General features: G+C 43.6%; 1 pseudogene across 1 annotated transcript; it reads left to right on the top strand.

The window, feature by feature from the left end:
- The first annotated feature begins 5066 nt into the window (after positions 1-5066).
- On the top strand, positions 5067-25401 carry LOC308241165 (annotated as a pseudogene). The gene is made up of 7 exons: positions 5067-5129; positions 6859-6947; positions 7894-8016; positions 10544-10652; positions 23212-23364; positions 23793-23880; positions 25148-25401. The product of its transcript is annotated as an uncharacterized misc_RNA (transcript).
- The last annotated feature ends 275 nt before the right edge of the window (positions 25402-25676 follow it).

Below are 25676 nucleotides of genomic sequence, written 5' to 3'. Positions count from 1 at the left end.
TGTTGTTATTATTGTTAATCTTCACCCGAGGGCTCCCCCCCACCCCGCCCCAATGATTATTACAGAGAGTGGAAGCGAGGGGGAGAAATAGAAATATCAATGTGAGAGAAATACATCAATTGGTTGCCTGGAATCTAACCTGTGACCCTTCAGTCTGTGGGCCAATGATTGGTGACCACTAAGCCAAAACGGCTAGGTCTGGGAAATGGTATTTTTTTTTTTATTTTAAAAAACAAAATTTATTTTTTTAAAAACAACAATTATTTGTGAACTCTTGCACTTTTCTGGGCCACCGTTTCCTCATTCTTTTTTTTTTTTTTAATAAATCTTTATTCAGATTATTACAATTATTTCTCCTTTTTTCCCCCATAGCTCCCCTCCACCCATTTCCCACCCCACCTTCTGCCCTTACCTACCCCCCACTGTCCTCATCCATAGGTGTATGATTTTTGTCCAGTCTCTTTATGAACCCCCCCATACCCCTTTCCCCCTGAGAATTATCAGTCCACTCCCTTTCTATGCCCCTGATTCTATTATATTCACCAGATTATTCTGTTCCTCAGGTTTTTAATTCACTTGATTTTTAGGTTCACTTGTTGATAGATATGTATTTGTTGTTCATAATTTTTATCTTTCCTTTTTTCTTCTTCCTCTTCTTTAAGAATACCTTTCAGCATTTCATATAATACTGGTTTGGTGGTGATGAACTCCTTTAGCTTTTTCTTGTCTGTGAAACTCTTTATCTGCCCTTCAATTCTGAATGATAGCTTTGCTGGGTAGAGTAATCTTGGTTGTAGGTTCTTGCTATTCATCACATTGAAAATTTCTTGCCACTCCCGTCTGGCCTGCATAGTTTCTGTTGAAAAGTCAGCTGACAGTCGTATGGGTGCTCCCTTGTAGGTAACTAACTGTTTTTCTCTTGCTGCTTTTAATATTCTCTCTTTGTCTTTTGCTCTTGGCATTTTAATTATGATGTGTCTTGGTGTAGTCCTCTTTGGATTCCTTTTGTTTGGGGTTCTGTGGGCTTCCTGGACTTGTAAGTCTATTTCTTTCACCAGGTGGGGGAAGTTTTCGGTCATTATTTCTTCAAATAGGTTTTCAGTATCTTGCTCTCTCTCTTCTTCTGGCACCCCCATAATTCTGATGTTGGTACGCTTGAAGTTGTCCCAGAGTCTTCTTACATTATCTTCAACTTTCTGGATTTTTTTTTTTTGCTTTTTGCTTTTTCGGTTGAGTGTTTTTTGCTTCTTTGTATTTCACTTCTTTGACTTGATTCTTGTGTTCCTCTATTCTGTTTCTGGGTCTCTGTATAATATTTTTTATTTCAGTCAGTGTATGTTTAATTTCTAGTTGGTCCTTTTTCATCTCTTCGAGGGTCTCATTATATTTATCGGCCTTTTCTAGGATATTCTTAAAAAGCCTTATAACCGTGGTTTTGAATTCTATATCCAGTCGTTTGTTTTCCTCCATTTCTTTCGTTTGTGATCTGATTCTTTGACCCCACATTTTCACTGCTTCCCTGAGTTGGTAGATTTGTGTGCTAGGTTTCCAATTTGGCCCAGTGGGTCTGCCTCCCCAGTTAACCTGAGGTGGACACTCTTGGTGCACACCTTTGTGGACTGTGTGTACAGCCTTGTTGTAATTAAGTCTTTATTGTTGTTGGTATCACTGGGAAGAATTGGCCTCCAGGCCAGTTGGCTGTAAGGATCAGCTGTGTCTATGCTGGGAGAAGTCCGGTGCTGGAGACAGCCTTATAGGATTAGACTTGCCAAATTGCAATAGCCTCTGTGCTCAGCTTGGATGGGGTGGAGTCTCAGTCTTGGCTTCCCGTCAGCCTTGCCCTTGCGCGCACGTGTGTGCCTTCAGTCCTCTGCCTTCCCAGCTCCCGAGTCTCCGCCCGAGAGTCCAGACTCCCCCCACAAGAGCGTGGGTCCCCAGGGGCTCGCCTGGAACTGGGGTTCACTGCAGTCAGAACTGGGGCTCACTTCAGTCAGAACTGGGGTTCAGTGCCGTCAGGAGCCTCTGACTCCCTTCCGCTAGGGAAAGCCTGTGGCAGCCTCCGCAGCCTTTGTGCGCACTGGCGCGAGCGGACTTTCAGTCCTCCGCCTTCCCCGGCTCCCGAGTCTCCGCCTGAGAGTCCAGACTCCCCCCACAAGAGCGTGGGTCCCCAGGGGCTCGCCCGGAACTGGGGTTCAGTGCAGTCAGAACTGGGGTTCAGTGCGGTCGGGGGCTCCCTTCCCCCTTCCGCCAGAGAAAGTCAGCCAGGCTCTCAGCCGCCCTTCCTCTCCGCGCGCACAAAGACCCTTTGCCGTACCTCCAATTCTCTGTGAGCTTTTCTCTATCCTTCTAGTTGTAGAATTTTCACTCAGTCAGCTTTCCTGCGGTTCTGGATGGTGTCCGTTCTGTCTTTTAGTTGTAGTTTTGAAATTGTTGTGCGAGGCAGCAGTTTAGGTGTTTACCTATGCCGCCATCTTGGTTTCTTCGAAATGGTATTTTTTTTAAAACAAAACTCTAAAGGTGATTGCAAGGTGCTTTGGGAGTTGAGCAGTATTTTTTTTGAATTTCTTTATTGATTAAGGTATTACATATGTGTCCTTATCCCCCCATTGCCCCCTACCCCCCTACTCATGCCCTCACCCCCCTGGTGTCTGTGTCCACTGGTTAGGCTTATATGCATGCATACAAGTCCTTTGGTTGATCTCTCCCCCTTACCCCCTCTCTCCCCTACCTTCCCTCTGAGGTTTGACGGTCTGATTGATGCTTCTCTGTCTCTGGATCCATTTTTGTTCATCATTTTATGTTGTTCCTTAGAGTTGAGCAATATTGTCCTGGCAGTCACCAGCGCCTTCCATAGGCTGGGGCTGCTGCTTTGAGATACAAAGGCACTTACAAGCTGTATCTGGGGAAACATTTGCTATTCAGTCTGTGCCATTTTCATGGTAGACAGGGGCACTGCTTCCCATGTAAACTTGAAAAGAATGTGCAGTTTTGGAACAGCATGTCTAGCATAGCCACATTTTTGCCTTGGGTGTAAACTATTCTCTTTATGGGAAAATATAAGTGAGTACGCTCATCGCAGTAAGTCTGCCTGTTGAGAGTACTTCTTCCCAGGCAGATAGGAGACTTGGAAGTTGCACATAAATGGGATGAAGGGATGTAAGACAAGTATGACCAGATGGTAGAGCAGATGAGATTTTAAAAGGGATAGATGTCAGAAATGTAAATTAACATGCATTCATTAAAAACCCCAATTCTTACCCTAACTGGTTTGGCTCAGTGGATAGAGCGTTGGCCTGAGGACTGACAGGTCCCAGGTTCGATTCTGGTCAAGGACATGTACCTTGGTTGCGGGCACATCTCCAATAGGGGGTGTGCAGGAGGCAGCTGATCGATGTTTCTCTCTCATTGATGTTTCTAACTATCCCTCTCCTTTCCTCTCTGTAAAAAAATCAATAAAATATATTTTTTTAAATTCTTGCTGAAGCTAGGCATTTTCCACCTAAAGTAGATTGCTAAGCAAATCCTGGGGAACTCTAATGTTTTTCAATGTTAAAAATGTTCAATGGGAAAACACTTGATATTAACAGATTTTCTACTAAACTATTTTTAAACATGTAAAAAAATGTGTGATAAGTTTTTAATACATTTATATGATTAACACCATATCTAGGTATTGAACATACCCATCACCCCTAAAAGTTTCCTTGAGCTTGATCAACTGATCTGGCTTCTGTCATTATAAATTAGTTTGTATTTCCTAGATTTTTATGTAGATAGAATCATAGATCCTTTGTGGGGGTGGGGGGGAATATGAATGTTGACTTCTTTCACTCAGCACAATTATTTTGAGATTCAACCATTTTGTCATGTTTATTGATAATTCATTCCTTTATATTGCTGGTCATATTCCATGTGTAAATTCATTGTGTTTATTCATTCTCCTGTTTGTGGACATTTTGGTCATTTCTAGTTTTTAACTAATACTACCAACAATGTATGAAAGTTCCAGTTGCTCCACATCCTTTTCAACAATTGGTATGGTCAGTCTTTAGTTTTAACATTCAGTGGATATGTAGTGGTATCTCATTGTAATTTAAAGTTGCATTTCCCTAATAACTAATGATGTTGAACATCTTTTCATATGCTTATTTGTTATCCATATATCTTCTTTGGTGAAAAGTCTATTAAAACACTTCTTAGGCCCTGACCGGTTTGGCTCAGTGGATAGAGCGTCGGCCTGCGGACTCAATGGTCCCAGGTTCGATTCCAGTCCAGGGCATGTACCTTGGTTGCGGGCACATCCCCAGTAGGGGATGTGCAGGAGGCAGCTGATCGATGTTTCTCTCTCATCGATGTTTCTAACTCTCTATCCCTCTCCCTTCCTCTCTGTAAAAAATCAATAAAATATATATTTAAAAAAAAAAACAAAAACCACTTCTTAGTAACTAAGGTCTGTGTTTTTAATGCAGTATAACTTATTTTTTAATATTGCAATATGAAATAAATTTAGGAAACACAATTCTAGTCTATAACTATCTATTATGGATATTTAATATAAAAATTCAATATGCGGTTCAGAATCTTTTGACATCTCTGAACCCTTGGTGCATTTTTAAAATGACTTGCTTGACCAGTAAGTGATTTCCAGACAGGAAGATGTGCTATGTGTTGAGGAGACAACTCAAGTAATCAGTTGGACAATCAGATTGCTTTTCCTTTTGAAGTACATAAGAAGGTCTAAATAGCTAGATTGTTTGCATGTGTTCTTTATCTCATTTAGACTGAATCAGAAGCATGAGTCATCACAAACGGGGCTCAGCTGTACTTGTCCTGGGGAAAGGCAAGTGAAAATCTCAGTATATCCTTTTGGCTGACAGGATATCATCAACCATTTTAAATCATTAATGTTGGTGAGAAGCAGGAAAACATGTATGCTCTTGAAGCACATAAATGTGTAGCATTGGGGGAGACAATGTGATAGTAGCTATCAAAAGAGAAAATGCATGTACCTTTTATTCACAAGTTATATATTCTGTTCTACAGAAGCACTCATATGGCACAAAGCTATGCATGCGTTTGCCCTGGCCAGTGTTGTTCAGTGGCTGGAGCATTGGCCAATGTACCGAAGGGTAACGGGTTCAATTCCAGATCAAGGCATGTGCCTGGGTTGCGGGTTCGCTCCCTGCCCCCTGGTCGGGATGTATGCAGGAGACAAGTGGTTAATGTGTCTCTCTTACATTAATGTTTCTCTCTCTCTCTCTCCTTCTCTCTCTCTCTCTCTCTTTCTCTTTCTCTCTCCTCTCTCTCTCTCTCTCTCTCTCTCTCTCTCTCTCTCTTTCTCTTTCTCTCTCTTCCTCTCTCTCCCTCTCCCCCTCCCTCCCTCTCTTCTACTCTCTCTGAAAACAATGGAGAAAATATCCTCTGGTGAGGACTGGCAAAAATAAAAATAAAAATAAATGCATGTGTGTGAGTTTAATATTCATTTAAAAATGAAGGAAGAGGCATTTGTGAAAAAGACTGGGATATATATATGTGTGTGTGTGTGTGTGTGTGTGTGATATATATATACTCATATTTATTATTAAAAATCCAGAATATGTTAAGTTAAAAAGTAAGCTTTGCATCATATGAAAACAATTTTATTATTTTTAAATTATGTATCTATAGAGTTGGGGTCATACCTTGAGATGGAGTTAGGTTCAAAAGTCATCAAGAAAGACAATAATTGACTTGTCAAATTAATCCTTGAGCAACCCTCTAACTACCCATCAATTGGCCTAAATATAATTTTGTGTTTGTATATATCTTATGCATACATATGTATTTGTGTAATAATCCTATGTATGTATAAATATACCATTTAAAGACATGTATGTATACTACTTACTCAGTGTTTCTTTTTTTCATTTCCTCCACTGAGAGCCTATATTTGAATTCAAGAAAGTGAAGTTGTTATATTGTCAATCAGCAAGCTAATTACAAGATGCCTTAACAAGGCAATGAATTAGGAGTCTTTATTAATGCCAGCGGGCCCAGAGGGAGGTGTCTCCCAAATCTCTGAGCAAAGACATGGAGGAAGTTTTCCCTATTTATACCTTTCGAGCTCTTTGTCTGCAGATTTTACAAAGAGCTCTGTGTACGTTATTTTTGCAGACAGTTTGTGACAAACAATTGGCATTAGAATATGGGAATATTATCAGTATTAGTCTATTACGTTAGATGGCTAGCTTGCAAGGTCAGACAGTTTTTTTTTTTTTTTTATATTTTATTGATATTTTACAGAGAGGAAGGGAGAGGGATAGAGAGCTAGAAACATCGATGAGAGAGAAACATCGATCAGCTGCCTCCCGCACACCTCCCACTGGGGATGTGCCCGCAACCAAGGTACGTGCCCTTGACCGGAACCGAACCCGGGACCCCTCAGTCCGCAGGCCGACGCTCTATCCACTGAGCCAAACCGGTTTTGGCGGTCAGACAGTTTTTATCTTTTTCTATTATTCAAACTAAAACAGTTATTTTACAGAATAGGGGACTATCTAAAAATAACAGTTGACCTATAGAACAAGGGACTGTCTAAGAATAATAGTGTAGTTCAAACATCAGTTTTAAACAGCAGTTTTCCAAAGGAGGGGTTACTATGCTTCAAAGTGAGCCTGTGGCTCAGCCTGGTTGCGGGATTTTCAGGGCCCAGGGAACATCTGGAGGTGACATGCAGTACTGTTAATGCTGTCTGCCTCTGTTGGAGTGAGGTGGAGGAGGTGAAGGGCATTTCCATTTACACTGGTACATACTTACACATGAAAAGAAGTGTCCTTTTATACTCTGACTGTTGCTGTCCCCTGACTTTCTCCCTATGAGGAGCAGGACGTTCTCCTGGCAGCTGCCTACATTTCTGATACCCAGTACAACAGAAATGTTTCATTTGAAACATCCTGTCAGGCCATCAGTTACTAAAGTGTTAAACTGTCACATGGAACCACCTCTCCTTTAACACTTAATATTCTTGAAGTGGAACCCAAGCTAATATTTCTACCAATATTTTGAGAAGTATGTAGAGTATGACACATGGATTTGGATAAAGTCCAATGCTTGTATTTTAAAGGAATAAGAGCATGATGCCTCGCATGTACAAAATGTATTAAGAATGGTTAAATGAGCCCTAACTGGTTTGGCTCAGGGGATAGAGCGTCATCCTGCGGACTGAAGGGTTCCAGGTTCAATTCCGGTCAAGGGCATATACTTTGGTTGTGGGCATATCCCCAGTGGGGGGTGTGCAGCAGGCAGCTGATCCATGTTTCTCTCTCATCGATGTTTCTAACTCTCTATCCCTCTCCCTTCCTCTCTGTAAAAAATCAGTAAAATATATATATTTTAAAAAGAATGGTTAAATGAGTAAATGAAGCAGTGAATGCGTCACCCCTGGAGGCTGTCCAGCAGGTGGGGAAGACTGTCCCTCCAGGACCCAACAGGAAGAGACAGCGTGACCATGGGATCTCTGAGTCTCCAAAGTCAAGATGTGGTGATATGTTCTAAACCAGTTGGGCTACCATGCCACACAATTTTAAGTCACGCTGACTGAGGTTTATGCACATCAGTCACTGGTCTAAGTTCTCTAGCAGTACTCTCCTATTGTCTCAGCCACCCCATAAGGGTACTAATCCTAGCTTGACACTGTTCAGAGAATGTATATTGAGATATGATAATATTCATGAATTGTTATGTTTCACAGTGTATGTTTGGTTACATGCTTCCCCTTGCTTCCTAGATTTAAAGGAAAGGAGCCCAGAGCCATCACTTCATATTTCACTCACCATTAGTCTTCTCTTAGGAAGTTGGAGTGTGGTTTAACTACCACTCCTTGTTTATAACCACCTTTACTCATTTCCTCTTCAGACTTTATTATTTTTACAACTACCGGACAATGTGGGGGAGCCACCTACTTCTTTATTTGTGTCAACCTTTCTCTCATCTTCTTTGAGGAACATGTAAGCATAAAAAATCAGGTGGCTGACCAGAGCTAGTCATAGATGAGGTGGGCCCCATGCCTTTTCTTCCCCCCACCCCAACCCCCGCCCCAAATTTCAATGTGAACTTGGTTTTATTTTTATTTCTGGAGTTTGGGAGAATTCTGCGTCTTCACTGAGCTGATGCTTCAATCATGAGGCATTTTTAATGGAGTGGAAGGTTTTCATCTTCTGTGCACACAGGGATAAATCAGATAGACAACTTGTATTTGAGAAGCATATTTATTTAATGACAAATACACAGTGTCATAACATAGTGTAGTATGTTACTTCTTGTACTTCTCACATTTCCATCTTTTTTTCATAGTGATAAATCATACAGTATTTATTGGTGCTTACTAGCTAATCACATGTACTTTTTAAAAAATATGTTTTTATTTTGATTTTTTTAAGAGAGAGGAAGGGAGGGGGAGAGATAGAAACATTGATGAGAGAGAATCATTGATTGGCTCCTGCACAACCCCCACTTGGGATTGAGCCCACAACCTGGGCATGTGCCCTGACCAGGAATCAAACTATGACCTTCTGGTGCAGAGGATGACATTCAACCACTGAGCAACACCAGCTGGGCTGATCACATGTTATTTTAAGTAATATATCAAATTAACCAGCTACTCCAGGTGGGTTTACTTAATAAATTGATGACCTGCTCACATTAATTCCCAACTTTATAGCAACTCACTTCTGAGAGTAGCTGTGACAGAGACTGCATGACTTCCAAAGCCTAAAATATTTACTCTCAGGTCCATTAAAAGATAAAGGTTTTCAACCCCTTACTTTAAAGAAGAAGCTTTTATTATCTTCCATGATTCCATGGGTATCAGGGCTCAACTGGGCAGATTTCCTGCTCATTTGGCATGGGCTGGGGTGGTAGCTATCTGGAAGCTCTGTAGGTCTGTGGAGGTTGGCAGGTGCTACTGGCTATCAGTTGGGAGCTCACCTAGCTAGAACTGTGGGCCAGGTAGCCCTGCTATCTTTCACATGGCTGCTCCACGTCGTTTAGGCTTCTCCCAGTGGGTGAGGGATCTAAGGAGCATTCCAGGTGTAAGCATCATCAATCTCTGCTTGCATCACACTTGCTGATGTCCTGTTGGTCAGAGCCCATCAGATGTTCAAGCCCTGAGTCAATGCAGGAGGACACTGTACAAGGGAGTGGAAACCAGAATGTGGTTTATTAGAGGCCACCAAAGTAATGGTGTACACACTTCCATGTGACCAGGAGTCCACAATTAATGAAAATCTGGGATAGAAAACTTTTAGCCCAATGACTGTCAAACAAACACAGAGTCTGAAGAGTTGTGCATTCACAGACCTGGGAAAAACTGGTTTCTCCCCAGCACCAGCCCACCGTAGCCAAGGGGACAATTCCATGGGTTGTCTTCCCAGTCATTTGCTTCTCTTTCCGAGTCCTCACCCCTCTATTTGTTATTGGTCATATACAGCTTTGGGTTGTCTGCCTCAGTTTCAGAGTGCTCCTTTGGCCAGTATTTGTACTTGAAGTCTCTAAAATCAAATGTGATGGGGGGTGGGCAGATCCAGCATTACCAAGCAAATCTTATTTTGAACAGGTGTGTCTTGGAATTGCCTCAAGTCCTTTTGCAAGCCTGGCCCTAACAGTGGCTCTCTGTAGCTCTTCAAGGATGAACAGGCTGAGAACTAGAAGATTTGCAAGGGGCTGTAGCCACATTCATGCCCAGGACCCATGAGGGCTGGAGTGGGAGAGAATGGTGTCACCTGCTGCTCTCAGATCCCAGAGCCAGCCCCCTGTTCTCCGTCCCTTAGGGAGTCCATTCCTCCCAGCCTTCACCCCAGACCTTTCCAGGTTGTCTCTTTCCCTATTCTCTTCACCCTTTGTTCCCCCTTAATGGATGAAAGTGCCCTCATTATGGAGGAGTTATTGCCTCCTGACAATCACAGGCAAAGCCTGGGAGGGAGTCACAGGCTGAAAATCTAGCTGTCCATAGGCAGTTTAAAGTTGGTACCCTCTAACCTACGAAGGAGACTGTCATGACTCCACACTGGGTCAGTGGCCTCTATTCTCTCTTCTAACCAGCCAAATACAGGTAGCAGTGGCAGTAATGTCTAAAAATGACACACCATTTCAAAATGCATCTTTGGGGAGTAACTCTATCACTAGAGAGACTGAACTGCTGGATGTTCATTCTAAATATAAGCATAGGAGTTGAGAACACAGAAGATGCCTGCCTCTGCAGGCCTTGACCTCCTGTTCTCTGGAGAAATGCCTGCTGGGTCCTCTACCTGCTCGGTCAGCCCCTTTCAGGAAGCTCTACTTGTTGGGTCATGGAATTCATGGCTCAAGGGCAGGTTTCCTTTCAAGAGGAAGAAACCATTCCAACTAGCAAAGAATTTTGCTGCAACTTTCAGTAATATGAAGGGACATCACTAATTCTCAGGGATGGCATCAAGTTGGCCAGTGGGTGGGTGGGTGGGATTATGAGAGAACTAAAGCTGAGCCTCCAATGTCAGGGCACTGAGTTCAGTCTGTTTTCTGTGTGCAGGTGACCTCGATAGCAGTACTCTGACTGCATTCTTTGGGAGACTTGTATGTTTTGCGGAAGTTACTCCTCAAATGGTTTTCTGGAAGGATACAAAAACATCGGCATTATGGTAACCATAGGGGTGAGTACTTGTATAGTATCTTTAAGAGTTTGTGTCAAAGGCAGAAACTGAAGAAGAAAGACTTGATGAATTTCACTTGGTTCAAGTAACAGTGACAGATGTTGGTACAAACACCATCAGCACAACTGCAAGCAAACTGCAGCCAAAGAGCTAACAAAGGGTAAAATGTGACAGTGTGAACATTTGAACATATTAAGAGTACTTCAAAGTTAAAGAGGAAAGACAGAAACTCTAACAGAAAAATGTGCTGAAAACAGGTAAAGGCAAATAATGAAAGAAGAAATAAACACGGGAAATATGAAAAATGATTAATTTCACTAATGAAGAAATTTATATTAAAACAATTAAAAACATTTTTGTAAAACAATGTTAGCAAGGTTGTGAATAAACAGAACTCCTGGAGGAGGAATCGCCGTCTTTCTGGAAGGCTGGCTGGCAGTTCCTGGGAAAGCCTCCAGTGTGGGCTTGCACCTGGATTTGCATTGGTGTGCATTGACCTTTAAGCAAGAAGGATGTGCTCAGAATTAGCCACAAAATTCGTCATGGCTGAGATGTTCCTAATATTGAAAAACTGGAAACAACTCTATTTCCTAACAATAGATGTGTTAGATAACATGTAGCACATCCACGCAGCTCTTTAAAATGTTGTTAAAGCACAAATGTGTCTGTTATCAAGAAGATATGCTTGTTATCTATTAAGTCAGAAGAGCAGGTTTCAAAACAGTTGGATCACATCTTTGTTAAAAAGAAAAAAGGAAAGACTGTTAACATCCATAGAAAATCTGGAAGCATATAAACCAAGTGAGGAGGGTAATGTATTCTGAAGTGCTGCTGTAGTGAGCAGAGGCCACCTCAGTGATTGTAGGTTAGGTTACTTTAAAACTAGCAAGTCAGCGCAGGGCCTGTGTGCCTGATCCATGTTTCTTCCCAATTAATCCACGCTCAGTCCCCTCACCTCTACCCTTTCTACTTGATGTTCTTTTCTTGGAGGGCCATCCATTCTAAGAGTTTTCTGCAAACTCTTGGTGGGGAGGGGTTCTCCCGTTGTAGCTGATCCTGATTTCCCCGCTGTGGCCAACTGTTGTTTCCACCTCAGTATTTCAACTCAAACCCACCTTCTTTCCAGGCTGGTGTAACTCAGTGGTTGAGCATTGACCTATGAACCTGAAGGTCACAGTTCAATTCCCCGTCAGGGCACATGCCTAGGTTGCAGCTGGATCCTTAGTACAGGGGTGTGCAGGAGGCAGCCGATTATGATCCTCTCTCATCACTGATATTTCTATCTCTCCATTCCTTTCCCTTCCTCTTTGAAATCAATAAAAATATATTTTTAAAAACCCACACTCTTCCTCTCCCCAGCTCTCTTGGCTGTTTTACTTTCTGTGGAGCTTAATCCTTCATCCTCTAGTTCCAAGTCCTCCTCACCAATATTCCCCTTACCTCCCCTTCCCCTCAGAACGACTCTGGTTTCTGCACAGCTTCCTCTGCCTCCCCTGCTCCCTGTTCTCCCACCTGGACCATTTCAGTGGCCTCTGATGTGGCTGTCACTGACTCTCGGCTGCACACCATGACATTCTGTTCCCACCATGATGCCTCTCACCCCTTTCCAGAACTGTTGTGGTCACTTCAACCTCAGATCCCTGGTACATGCATTTTAGTTGCCACTGCTGGATGAATTCTCCAGCAGCACACTGCAGATCCCTTCCTGCCTTTGCTCAAAGTGTCTGCAAGCCCCTCAGATGGTGGGAACTGTAGAGGCCTGTCCTGCAAACATTTTGAAGTGTCCCCTCACTCCAGGCGCCAAGCTGCGTGCTGTCCATATGCACTTCTCACTCTTCCTCCCCTAGTGGCATCTATTTTGCCTAAGTGGTCCACTGTCTTTCCTCATCCTTTCTCTAAATATTTGTTTGGATTTCCCTTCACACATGTGCTGAATCCTCAGAATATGGCAACTACCTATCTGTACTTTCCTTATTTTTAGAAATGCCTTCACTTTCTACTGTATACAGAGTGATACAAGCATATTCAATCTGGGATAGTACCGTGACCACAGTTTGGACTCAGTGGGTAACACAATGCTACTTGACACAGGAAGGTGGAGGATGGCATGGGTGGGAAAACAGTAAAAACAAAACAAAACAAAACAAAAAAACAGCCACAAAACTATACATATGTACAGGAAATCCAAACAATAGAGTATAGAAAATAGAAAAAGACACCTTGCTAATCTCTTCCCAAAAGAGAGTGTACTTGTTTCATGACCTCTCTGCCACGTGGCCCCCATGACGCCAGGCTCCAAAGTATCCCTTAATGGCCTCACATTCCCAGCATGAGGCCTAGAATAGGGTCATAGGTTGGCACACAGACACATTTTTTTAATTAAAAAAATTTTTTATTATTGATTAACATATTACATATGTGTCCTTATCTCCCCATTCCCTCCCCCGACCCCACTCCCATTCATACTCTTACTCCCCTGGTGTCTCTGTCCATAGGTTATGTTTATATGCATGCATACAAGTCCTTTGGTTGATCTCTCCCCCTTACCCTCACCCTCCCCTACCTTTCCTCTGAGGTTTGAACATCTGATCGATGCTTCTCTGGATCTGTCTTTGTTCATCAGTTTATGTTGTTCATTATATTCCACAAATGAATGAGATCATGTGATACTTATCTTTCTCTGCCTGGCTTATTTCACTTAGCATAATGCTCTCCGGCTCCATCCATGCTGTTGCAAATGGTAGGAATGCCTTCCTTTTTACAGCAGCATAGTATTCCATTGTGTAGATATACCACAATTTTTTAATCCACTCATCTGCTGATGAGTACTTAGGCTGTTTCCAAATCTTAGCTATAGTAAATTGTACCGCTATGAACATAGGGGTGCATATATCCTTTCTGATTGGTGTTTCTAGTTTCTTGGGATATATTCCTAGAAGTGGGATCACTGGGTCAAATGGAAGTACCATTTTTAGTTTTTTGAGGAAACTCCATAGTTCTCCACAGTGCCTACACCAGTCTGCATTCCCACCAGCAGTGTACGAGGGTTCCTTTTTCTCCGCATCCTCGCCAGCACTTGTCGTTTGTTGATTTGTTGATGATAGCCATTCTGACAGGTGTGAGATGGTACCTCATTGTCGTTTTGATTTGCATATCTCAAATGATTAGTGACTTTGATCATGTTTTCATATGTCTCTTGGCCTTCCTTATGTCCTCTTTCAAAAAGTATCTATTAGGTCCACTGCCCATTTTTTGATTGGGTTGTTTATCTTCTTTTTGTTAAGTTGTACGAGTTCCCAGTAAATGTTGGAGACTAAACCCTTATCCGAGATAACATTGGCAAATATGTTCTCCCATACAGTGGGCTTTCTTGTTGTTTTGTGAATGGTTTCTTTTTGCTGTGCAGAAGTTTTTATTTTCATAGTCCCATTTGTTTATTTCTCACTTTAGTTTCCATTGCTCTAGGAGCTGTATCGTTGAAGATACTGCTTCAGCATATGTCTGAGATTTTGCTGCCTGTGGATTCCTCTAATATTTTTATGGTTTCCCGTCTTATGGTTAAATCCTTTATCCATTTTGAGTTTATTTTTGTGTATGGTGTAAGTTGGTGGTCTAGTTTTATTTTTTTGCATGTATCTGTTCAATTTTCCCAACACCATGTATTGAAGAGACTGTCTTCACTCCATTGTATGCTCTTGCCTCCTTTGTCAAATATTAATTGAGCATAATGACTTTGATCAATTTCTGGGTTCTCTATTCTATTCCATTGGTCTATATGTCTGTTCTTGTGCCAGTACCAGGCAGTTTTGAGAACAGTGGCTTTGTAATACAACTTGATATCTGGTATTAAGATCCCTCCTACGTTGCTCTTCTTTCTCAGGATTGCTGTGGCTATTCAGGGTCTTTTTCTATTCCAGATGAATTTTTGGAGAGTTCTTTCTAGGTCTGTGAAATATGCCATTAGTATTATAATGGGGAGTGCAATGAATCTATATATTGCTTAGGATAGTATGTACATTTTAATGATGTCGATTCTACCAATCCATGAACATGGTATGTTCTTCCATCTACTTATGTCTTCTTCTATCTCTTTTTTCAATGACCTGTAGTTTTCTGAGTAGAGGTCTTTTACCTCCTTAGTTAAGTTTATTCCTACATACCTTAATTTCTTTGGTGCAATGGTAAATGGGATTTTTTTTTTTAGTCTCTCTTTCAGTAAGTTCACTATTGGTGTATAGAAATGCCATAGATTTCTTGGCATTAATTTTGTATCCTGCTACATTACCAAATTCATTAATTAAGTCTAATAATTTTTTGATGGAGTCTTTAGGGTTTTCTATGTAAGTATCATGTCATCTGCGAATAATGACAGTTTTACGTCTTATTTTCCAATTTGGATGCCCTTTATTTCTTCTTCTTGTCTGATTGCTGTAACTAGCACTTCCAGTACTATGTCGAACAGGAGTGGTGAAAGTGGGCATCCCTGTTTTATTCCTGTTCTTAGGGGAAATGGTTTTAGTTTTTGCCCATTGAGTATGATGCTGGCTGCAGGTTTGTCTTATAAGGCTTTTATTATGTTGAGGTATGATCCCTCTATTCCCACTTTGCTAAGTGTTTTTATCAAGAAAGGATGTTGGATTTTGTCAAATGCCTTTTCTGCATCAATTGATATGATTATGTCATTTCTGTCTCTCAATTTGTTTATGTGATGTATCACATTTATTGATTTGCAGATATTGTACCTACCTTGCATTCCTGGAATAAATCCCACTTGGTCATGGTGTATGATCTTTATAATGTAATGCTGGATCCAGTTTGCTAGAATTTTGTTGAGGATTTTAGCATCTATGTTCACTAGGAATATTGGCCTGTAATTCTCTTTCTTTGTGGTGTCTTTACCTGGTTTTGGTATTAGGGTAATGCTGGCTTCATACAAAGAGTTTGGAAGTGTGCCTTCCTCTTGAATTTTTTGGAATAGTCTGAGAAAGATTGGTTTTAGTTCTTCTTTGAATGTTCAGTAAAACTCCCCTGTAAAGCCATTTGGTCCAGGGCTTTTGTTTGCTGGAAGGTTTTTGATAACGGTTTCAATTTCATCAGTAGCTATCAGCCTATTCAGGTTTTTTGAATCTTCCTGATTGAGTTTTGGAAGCTTGTATTTTAGTAGGAATGTGTACATTTCGTCAATGTTGTCCAGTTTGTTGGAGTAGAGTTGTTCCTAGTATTTTTTTACAATCCTTTGTATATATATGTGGGGTCAGTTATTAATTCATCTCTTTCATTTCTGATTTTGTTTATTTGGGTCCTCTCTCTTGGTTTCTTGGTGAGTCTGGCTAGAGGTTCATCCATCTTGTTTATCCTTTCAAAGAACCAGCTATTGGTTTCACTGATCTTTTGTATTGATTTTTGGTCTCTATGTCATTTATTTCTGCTCTGATCTTTATTATCTCCTTCCTTCTGGTTACTGTGGGCTTTTCTTGTTGCTCTCTTTCCAATTCTTTAAGTTGCAATGGTAGATAATTTATTACCATTTTTTCTTGTGTTTTTGTTCTTTTTTTTTTTTTTTTTTTTTTTTTTGAGGTAGGCCTGTAGAGCTATGAACTTCCCTCTCAGGACTGTTTTTATTGCATCCTATAAATTTTGGATTATTGTGTTTTCATTATCATTTGTTTCCAGGATGCTTTTAATTTCTTCCTTGATCTATTTGGTAACCCAGTCCTTGTTTAATAGCATGCTATTTAGTCTCCAAGTGTTTGATTTTTTTTTCATTGTTTTTATTGTAGTTCATTTCTAGTTTTATGCCATTATGATCTGAGAAGATGCTTGTTATGATTTCTATCTTCTTGAATTTGAAGAGACTTTGCCTGTGTCCTAATATGTGGTCTATCTTTGAAATGTCCCATGTGCACTTGAGAAGAATTATATTCTGTAGCTTTGGGGTAAAATGTTCTGAAGATGTCAATTAAGTCCATCTGATCTTGTGAGTCATTTAGGCTTGCTGTTTTTTTTGCTGATTTTTTGTTTAGAGGATTTGTCCAGTGGTGTCAGTGGGGTATTAAAGTCCCCTACTTTGATTGTATTGCTATCTGTCTCTCCCTTGATATCTTCCAGAAGTTGTTTTATGTATTTGTGTGCTCCTGTATTGGGTGCATATATGTTTATCAGAGTTATATCCTCTTGTTGAATTGCTCCCTTTAGTATTATGAAGTGGCCTTCCTTATCTCTTGTTATGGCCTTTACTTTGAAGTCTATTTTGTCAGATGTAAGTATTGCAACCCCAGATTTTTTCTCATTTCCATTTGCCTGAAAAATTTTTTTCCATCCCTTCACTCTCAGACTGTGTGAATCCTTTGTTCTGAGGTGTGTCTCTTGCAGACAGCAAATATATGGGTCATGTTTTCTTATCCATTCAGCTACCTTTGTCTTTTGATTGACGCATTTAATCCATTTACATTTAATGTTATTATTGATAAGTACTTGTTTGTCGTCAGTTTCATTCTTAATGTTTGTGATCCTTCTTGCTTTCTATTTTTTCTTTTTACAGCAGTCCCTTTAGCATTTCTTCCATTGCTGGCTTGGTGTTAATAAACTCTCTTAGCCCATTTTTGTCTGTGAAGCTCCTGATTCCTCCTTCAATTCTGAATGATAGCCTTGCTGGGTATAGTATTCTTGGATTCAGTCCCTTGCTTTGCATCACTTTGTATATTTCATTCCATTCCCTCTGGCCTGAAGAGTTTCTGTTGAGAAATCAGTTGATATTCTAATGGGAAATCTCTTGTAGGTAACTTTCTTTCTTTTTTTAAAAAAAAATATATATTTTATTGATATTTTACAGAGAGGAAGGGAGAGGGATAGAGAGCTAGAAACATCAATGAGAGAGAAACATCGATCACCTGCCTCCTGCACACCTCCCACTGGGGATGTGCCCGCAACCAAGGTACATGCCCTTAACCGGAATCAAACCCAGGACCCTTCAGTCCGCAGGCCGACGCTCTATCCACTGAGCCAAACCGCTTTCGGCCCTTGTAGGTAACTTTCTGTCTCTCTCTGGCAGCCTTTAAGATTCTTACTTTGTTGTTGATGTTTGCCAATTTAATTATGATGTGTCTTGGTGTTGGTCTTTTTGGGTTCATCTTGTTTGGGACACTATGTGCTTCTTGGACTTGCGTGGTTTTTTTCTTGTCAATATCAGGAAAGTTTTCTGTCATTATTTCTTCATACAGGTTTTCTATTCCTTGCTCAGTTTCCTCTCCTTCTGGTCCCCTTTTATGCATATGTTGTTTCATTTTGCATTGTCCCAAAGCTTCCTTAAGGTCTCCTCTTGCTTTTTAAGTTTTCTTTCCAGTTTCTGTTGTGTTTGTGTGTTTTTCCCTACCTCATCTAATTCACTGATGCAGTCCTCAGCCTCTTCTAGTCTTCTGTTTAAGCCTTCCATTGTGTTCTTTATTACAGCTATGTCATTCATTTCCTCTTTGTTCGTTTTCATGTTGATGACATTCTCATTCATCTCTTTATAATTCTCATTGAGTTGTGTCCATTTGTCATCCAGCTGTTTGAGCATCCTTACAAGCATTACTCTAAATTCTTTCTCTGACATGTTGCTTGCCTCCATTTCACTTAATTCCCTTTCTGGTGATTCTTCTTTTTCTTTTCTTTGGGGATTGTTTTTTGGTCTCCCCATTTTTTGCTGTAACATTTTAATTATTTCTGTTTCTTAGATCCAACTTCTTCACTACCCAGGTTCTTTTGGGGGTGGTGCTAGAGGTGCAATCTCTCAGTTCTCCTGGGCTTGGTGATCTAGTGTAGCTCCCTACTTGAGCTATTTGGGTTCTCTTGATGTAATTGTATCTTGAATGTTAGTTTCTTATCCGTAGATGAATTCTCACCTCAGGTTGGCAATGTGACTCACCCCGGCTTCATTGTACATGCTCTTTTGAATGTGACTGTGGTTCTGGCTCTTGTGTAAAAGGTTGTCTGAGGTCTAACTGGTATGTGCTCACTGTGGGTTCCCAGAGTCCACGACCTGTGAGGAAGGAGTCTTGGGGCCTGAGGCTCAGGTACTGTGGCTTTGGCCAGTGTGGTGTGACCCTTGCTGGATTAGCGTCACTCTGCAACTCCCTACAGGGGGCCTGGAGGCCATGACAGTGGCGGGGGAGGGTGTCTCTGAATCATGAGGGGATTCAGGATCCAGCAGATGGGATGTGGGAATCTCAGGGTCTGTGGCTGAAATAATGTGACCTTGTCCAGGGAGGCAAGTCCTCAGTAATTCACCAAGCTGTCCAGAGGTAGGTAGCTGGGAAAGGGATGTCGTAGATCTTTCTGAGGGAGCCGTGCATCCTTGGTTGGAGAGGCCCACACCCAGTGGAAGCACACAGAGGGGCCGTCTGCTGAGGGTGTGTGCTCATGGGGCCCACACACTGGATTGGAGCGATTGTGGTGTGCCACCGGCCCCGTGGAGGGAGAAGTCCCAGTTTCTGCTTTGGGGGATGTGCACCCTTGGTTGGATATGCATGCCCAATGGCTGCTTACAGAGGCACCCAGGAGCTGTGTGCTGGGGCAGTGGGCTCAGGAGGCCCTTGTGCCAGAGTGGCACTACCATGGGGACTGGATGCCAGCAGCTGGAGTTGTGCCTAGCGGCAGTTCAGAGAAGTACCTGAGGGCCACCTGCAAGGGCAGTGGGCTTGTGCACTGGATCAGTGTGAGTGCAGTGACTAAAGGTTGGCAGCTAAGGAGGGGGAAATCTGAGTTTCTGCAGTGGGGCTTTGAGCCCTTGGTTAGGTACAAGTGTGCCTAATGTCAGCTCACAGAGCCACCCGGGAGTTGCCTGCTGGGGCGGTGTCCTCAGGGGGCCTGCGTGCTGAAAACATGTGACCGTGGTGTCTGTGGGTAGGCAGCCGGGAAGGGGGAAGTCCAAATTTCTACTGCCAGAGCCATGTGCCCTTGTTTGGATATGAGCGCACCCAACTGGGCTCAAGGAGGCACTCAGCTGCCTATAGGGTCAGTGAGCTCAGTAGGCCTGTGTGCTGGAAAGGCACAACTGCAGTGTCCAGAGGTCAGCAGCCGGGGAGGGGGATGTCCCAATTTTTGCTGCCTTGTGCCCTTGGTTGAAATCATGCATGCACAGCAGGGGCTCACAGAGGCACCCAGGAGCCGTCTGTCGGGGTGGTGGGGCTCAGGAGGCCTGCGCTCTGGAAAGGCGGGACGACAGTGTCTAGAGCAGGGGTGGGCAAAGTTTTTGACTCGAGGGCCACAATGGGTTCTTAAACTGGACCGGAGGGCCGGAACAAAAGCATGGATGGAGTGTTTGTGTGAACTAATATAAATTCAAAGTAAAGGAGCGGAGGGGAGAGCAAGAGAACCCTCCGCTATTTCGGCTCCACGGGCCGGATAGAACAGCCAAACGGGCCGGATCCGGCCTGCGGGCTGTAGTTTGCCCACGGCTGGTCTAGAGGTTGGCAGCTGTGGAGTGGGAAGACTCAGTTTTTGCTGCCAAGGCCTTGCGCCCTTGGTTGTATTCGTGTATTTCCAGTGGCTGCTCACAGAGCCACCCAGAAGCTGTTTGCCAGGGTGGTGCACTCAGCGTGGCCCTCGCGTTGATGCCATGTGACCAAGGTGTCTGTGGGCAGACAGCCAGAAGGGGGGTTCTGAATTTCTATTGCCAGGGTGTGCACCCTTGTTTGGATACAAGTACACCCCGCAAGAGCTCACAGAGGCACCCAAGAGCCGCCTTTGGGATGGTGGGCTCAGGAGGCCTGCATGCTGAAAAAGCACAACTGTGGTGTCCAGAGGTCAGCAGCTGTGAAGTGGGTAAACTCAGTTTTTGCTGCTGTGTCCTTGGTTGAATTTGCATGCACCCAGTGGTGGCTCACAGGGGTACCCAAGGGCTGATAGCTAGGGCAGTGCACTCAAAGAGGCCCTTGCGCTGAGCCCGTGATTGAGGTGTCTGTGGGCAGGCAGCTGGGAGTGGGGAAAGTCCATATTTCTACTGCCAGGGGCCTTGTGCCCTTGTTTGGGTTTGCGCACACCCAGTGGCGGTGCACTCAGGCACTCAAAGGGGCCCGGGTGCTGAACCCTTGCGACCGAGGTGACTGAGGGGAGGTATCCAGGAAGGGGGAGTTCAGAATTTCTACTGCCAGGGCAGTTTGCCCTTGTTTGGATAAAAGTGTGCCCAGTGGTGGCACCCACTAGCAGCCTGTGGAGTGGTGGGCGCAGGTGGCCAGCGCGCTTGAAAAGCGCGACTGTGGTGCTGGAAAAGCCTGACTGGCACTGGAAAAGCGCGACTGTGGAGTCAGGAGTTAAGCTGCTGGGGAGGGGGAAGTCGCATTTACTGCTGCAGGAGCGTGCACCCTTGGAGGTGGAGGTCCTGGGGTCTGCAGGTCTGCGGGTGGGGCAGCAGGATTTTGGCTGGAGTGGCTGCAGGGTCACAGGCAGTGTCCAAGGTCTGTCTGGGTGGTGGTGCTGATGAGTTCCTAGAAGAAGCTTCTCTCCCCTTCAAGATGGCGTGGGCTCCGTGCCCGAGTCCCGCAGCCCGGGGAGTGCCCACAGTGGTGGTAGGTGCTCTCTGTCCAGGAGAGCCTGGTCTGCTAGCCCCTGCTGCTCCTGCCAGATTTAACTGTCCCTCACTCACTCACACACACACCACACACTCTCCTTTCACCCCCTCACTCACTCACACCCTCTCCCTCACCTCTCCGTCCTGCCTGCCGCCATCTTCTGTCCTCCCACACAGGCACTTTTAACACTTAAGTAACCTTGCCCCTGTGTCACATCATCTACAGCGTCCCACGTCACCCAGAGAAAAGTGGAAGTCTTTGTCATGGCCAAGGCTTTTTTCCTCCCATACCACCCACCACCCTCTTCCCACTGCCCTCTCCTGCTCTCTCCCTCGTGGGGCTGCTTCAGCCCTTGCTCAGCACAGTCCTTTCCTGGAACCACCCCTCTGTTCTGCATCGCCTCGACCCCACGCCCTCTCCTCAAAGGACCCCTGCACACCCTCAGCCCTGCCCTGCCAGGGTGTTCTCTAGATCACGTAGGGCCATGTGCTGCAGGCACATACCCTCAGTGCTGTTTCCTTTTCCTGATAGCACATGTGCTTCCACAGGCACTTTCCCTCTAGTGTTTTGCTCTTTCTCCAGAGCTGCAACAATGCCCTGCACATAAAGAGGCTCCCTCACAGTGTGAACCTCCAAGTCTGTCCTGCACATCTTTTTTTTTTTTAATTTTTTTATTGATTTCGGAGATGAAGGGAGAGGGGGAGAGAGAGAAATATATCAGTGATGAGAAACAATCATCGATTGGCTGCCTCCTGCACGCCCCACCCCGCCCCCACTGGGGATTGAGCCTGCAACCACTTTGTGCAGTGATCAGGCATGTGCCCTGATTGAGAATTGAATCATGACCTCCTGGTTCATAGGTCAATACTCAACCACTGAGCCACACTAGCCAGGCTGTCCTGCATATCTTATGGGGGGGTGTGTCTCACTCCTCTGCCCTTATTTGAAAGCCTTCCAGGGCTTTGCCATAGGAATAAGACTTACTTTTTAGCCTGGTTTCCAAGCCACCTGCCATCAGTCCTGTCACTCTCCACTCCCCTCTGCCCACCCTCCCAGGACCCTCTGCTTTCCAGACATGTAGGGACAGCTCCCCCGGAGTCTCTTTACTGTGTCTTCTGTGTGACTCTTGACCTTTCTGAGATTTATCCTTTTAAAGCTCTGTCTGTGCTGTAAGATTACATCAGAAGTGCCTCCTCCATGAAGCCTCCTCAAACATCATATCCCTTTGGGCTGTGCATGTCCCTATGCCCTGGGTCAGTCTTGCTGTGCCCTCCAGTTGGTGATCAGGGTAGCACCAGCTCTGTCTGTGTCCATTCTGTCCCCTGTGCTGGACCTCACTGGGTCCTCTGTTCCTTACCAGCAAAGGGACTGGGTTACCATTTTCATGACGGTAGATTATTCCTTTTTATTTACCTTTTTCTACACCTTTTTACTTACCTTTTACTTACAGTGGGGTCTTCTTTTGCCCTGTCCTCAGGTGACTATAAACCTGACATTAATCAGGATTAAGAAGATTTTCTATATTCTAGATTATCTTACTTCTGTTCCTAGGCTAGAAAGCCCCTCCTTTATGTGTGAAATTGAAGGAAAGTTAAAGTGAGGCAGGAAGCAGTGTGGAGCGTACATCACAGTACTGGCCCCAACAGGGCTCTGACATCACTGCCTGGGTTCCAGTCCCATCTTCCCCTATTAGCTGTGTGACCAAGGCCACATACTCACCCTCTCTGTGCCTCAAGTGTCTCCATCCAGGAATAGTACCCACATTAGAGGTGTGACAGGTTAAAATGGAATAAGCTACAGAGTAAACACACAAAAGGCAGTAACTATTAATGTTCTCAATGGCAAAAGTAAACACACAAAAGGCAGTAATTATTAATGTTCTATTATAAAGCATGAATCATGCTGCTTATGAAACTTGCTCTTTTATATGACACATTGTGACCCTCCTTCTGGGTCAGTGAGCATGCATCCACATAGTGACTTCCTCTGCCCTCCAGCAATTCAGTGCATACATCGGTATCCTGTGTCTCACAACTGACCTTGATTGATCTGATTATTTCCTGGTCCCTGAAAGCTGTGAATGTACTTTGTGCAGTGGTCAAGAGCCTTAGGACCAGTCCTTCTAATTTAACTTCCCTGAAAGTTGTCAGGTAAGGATGTAATATAGACACACAAAGGCTTGGTTTTGGTTTGTTTATGCAGAAAATTAGCTGGTTTCTTGTACAACATGAAATTTTTTCTTCATAGATCTGAAGGGCTTTTCACATTGGGCTTTCTGCATAATCCAGAACCCGCTGCATGACACCCTCTGCATCTTCCTCCTGTTCATTCTCAATCTGCTGGTGATCTCTCTCCTGGGCTTGAGCTCTTTGGGGACAGGTGAGCATGCTGCTCTGGGAGTCTCCCCCTGTGAATCCTCCCATGTTTGAGATCAGACTGTTGGAGCAGAATCTGTCATCTGACACTGTCCTCCTCATTCAGACACTCCAGGAGTGCTGTTAAAAGGGGAAAAGTGTATAAGAAACCACATCCTTTATTTGTGTGACTTTTCTATTTGTGTTTTTGGTTTCTTTTTAAGGGTCTTAAAACAGTGGTATAATCACCCTTCTTCACCAACATCCTGGAAATAGCATTCAAGCTCTATGTGCTGGTCACTGATGCAGACAGCCTGATGTCATCAAGGATGCATGGACATCTGCTACCACAACAGAATTCACTTTATTAAAAGCAGTTGTGTCCCAGGGTTAAGAGGGGGAAAATATGATTTTTTAAATTCATATTCACTGTAAAAATTCTGAAGACTACAAAATTTATTCACTAACAATAGGCTAGCCTATCTATTTAAATTTTTAAAAAACTAAAAGCAACAGGAGACATCTCTTGGGATCCAGCTCTTAAATGTTTGAGCTCGCACTCTATCCTGAAATTTCCTTTGAGTCTTGGATGTTGACACCTAAGCTATCTTTTTAAAGGGACTATGGCTTGTTGTCCTGAGCACTGATGTGGTTTTCTGGCTGAAAGAAATGTAAAGATTCATAGGTATCACCTTCCTCCTGAAATGCCAATTCTCCACATGAGGACATTCTGGTGTCCTTCTCCTTTACCTTATTCACAGAGGTATGGTTATTAAACATTGCCACACTGTGTAGGCAGCCCTTCAGGTCTACAGTGCGGACAGAGTTCACACTGCAAATGCCAATCCTGTCTTGCCCAAGCCTGTACTCTGGGGGAGGGGCAGGTTTCTTGTTGTCCAGTTCTTGTAGGATCAGCACATCAACTTGGTTCTTGTTTATTGCTCACTCTTGGGCCTGGCTCTGCCCAAACACAAGCAAGGTAAAGTCTTGCCCCCCTTTGTGTTCTCTTGGAGCTTCCCATAGACCTGGGCTGCCTCATGGGCACCCGAACATTCCCTCCTATAGGAAAGCCAGTCAAAGACAGTGTAAGCATGTGTCCCAATTTATGACTCTTGTGCTGGCATGATTATTAATGGTGTCTCTTTCATTCTCATTGTCCCAGCGTGGATAGAAAATTATCAAGGCAGTGTGATGTCCCTGCAGACCCTTGAGTGTAAACCCAAGCCACACTTCAGATTTTCTCTGTAATTCTGGGCAAGTCACTCTCCATTCTAGGCCCGATTTTCTCATGGTGGAGGGAGTGGGGTTGGGGAATCTCCAAGGTCCTGCCTGTGTTGAAAGTTTGCACCTCTATGAGGTACTAGGAATTTCAAAAGGCAGGATTTGAGTGATCTGTTTGGCATGAGAAATGGTGATGGCTTTGGGTAAGACACAGCACATATGCTTTAAGAACTGTCCATGTGGGATGTCACCTAAGCTCAATCTTTTATTCACTTAGCCCTGTGGCATGAAAAATTGTGAAACATAATTATTTCCTTCTAGGATGCCTTCCTATGACTTCAATTGGTAATATTCTCAGTACTGTACTACACCTACATCTTCATGTCAATCTTTCTGGTTGTGGTCTACAACAATCAGGAAGCACTTAAAGGTTACGTGCATGTCAGGGGTTGAGGACAGCCACCTGGGCAGGGCACAGTGGCAGGGAGTCTGGCAAGTGTATTTGCTAAATATTTGAAAGTGTCCTTTTTATTTTTGCTTCAGTGAATCTGTACATTTACTTGGTGTCTTGCTTTGTGCCTCTAGATTGCGGTGCCTTACAAGTATCTGTGATTGTCTGACAGTGTCCAAGCACAGTGTGCAGTGGTCACTCTTGGCTTTGCTCCTGCTCTTAACACATTAGAGAGCTCATAGCTCATTGAAACGTTTTGTGTAGGATTGGGGTTTGTGGGGCTTCTCCAGGCTTCCAACTCCTTTTCTCCTTCCAACAGAAGCAGAATCTTCTTACATCCAGCAGTTTCTGCCCCAGTACCTGCTTGTTTATGTCTGGAGAATTCCTGGAGGTGTTGAGTGGCAGAGGCCTCTGAGTACTTGGGGTGGAGGATGTA

Source organism: Plecotus auritus (genome assembly GCF_963455305.1).
Source record: "Plecotus auritus genome assembly, chromosome: 2".
Taxonomy (NCBI): Eukaryota; Metazoa; Chordata; class Mammalia; order Chiroptera; family Vespertilionidae; genus Plecotus; species Plecotus auritus.
The sequence above is the reverse complement of the archived record's forward strand: the minus strand, read 5'-3'. Positions and strand labels throughout refer to the sequence as shown.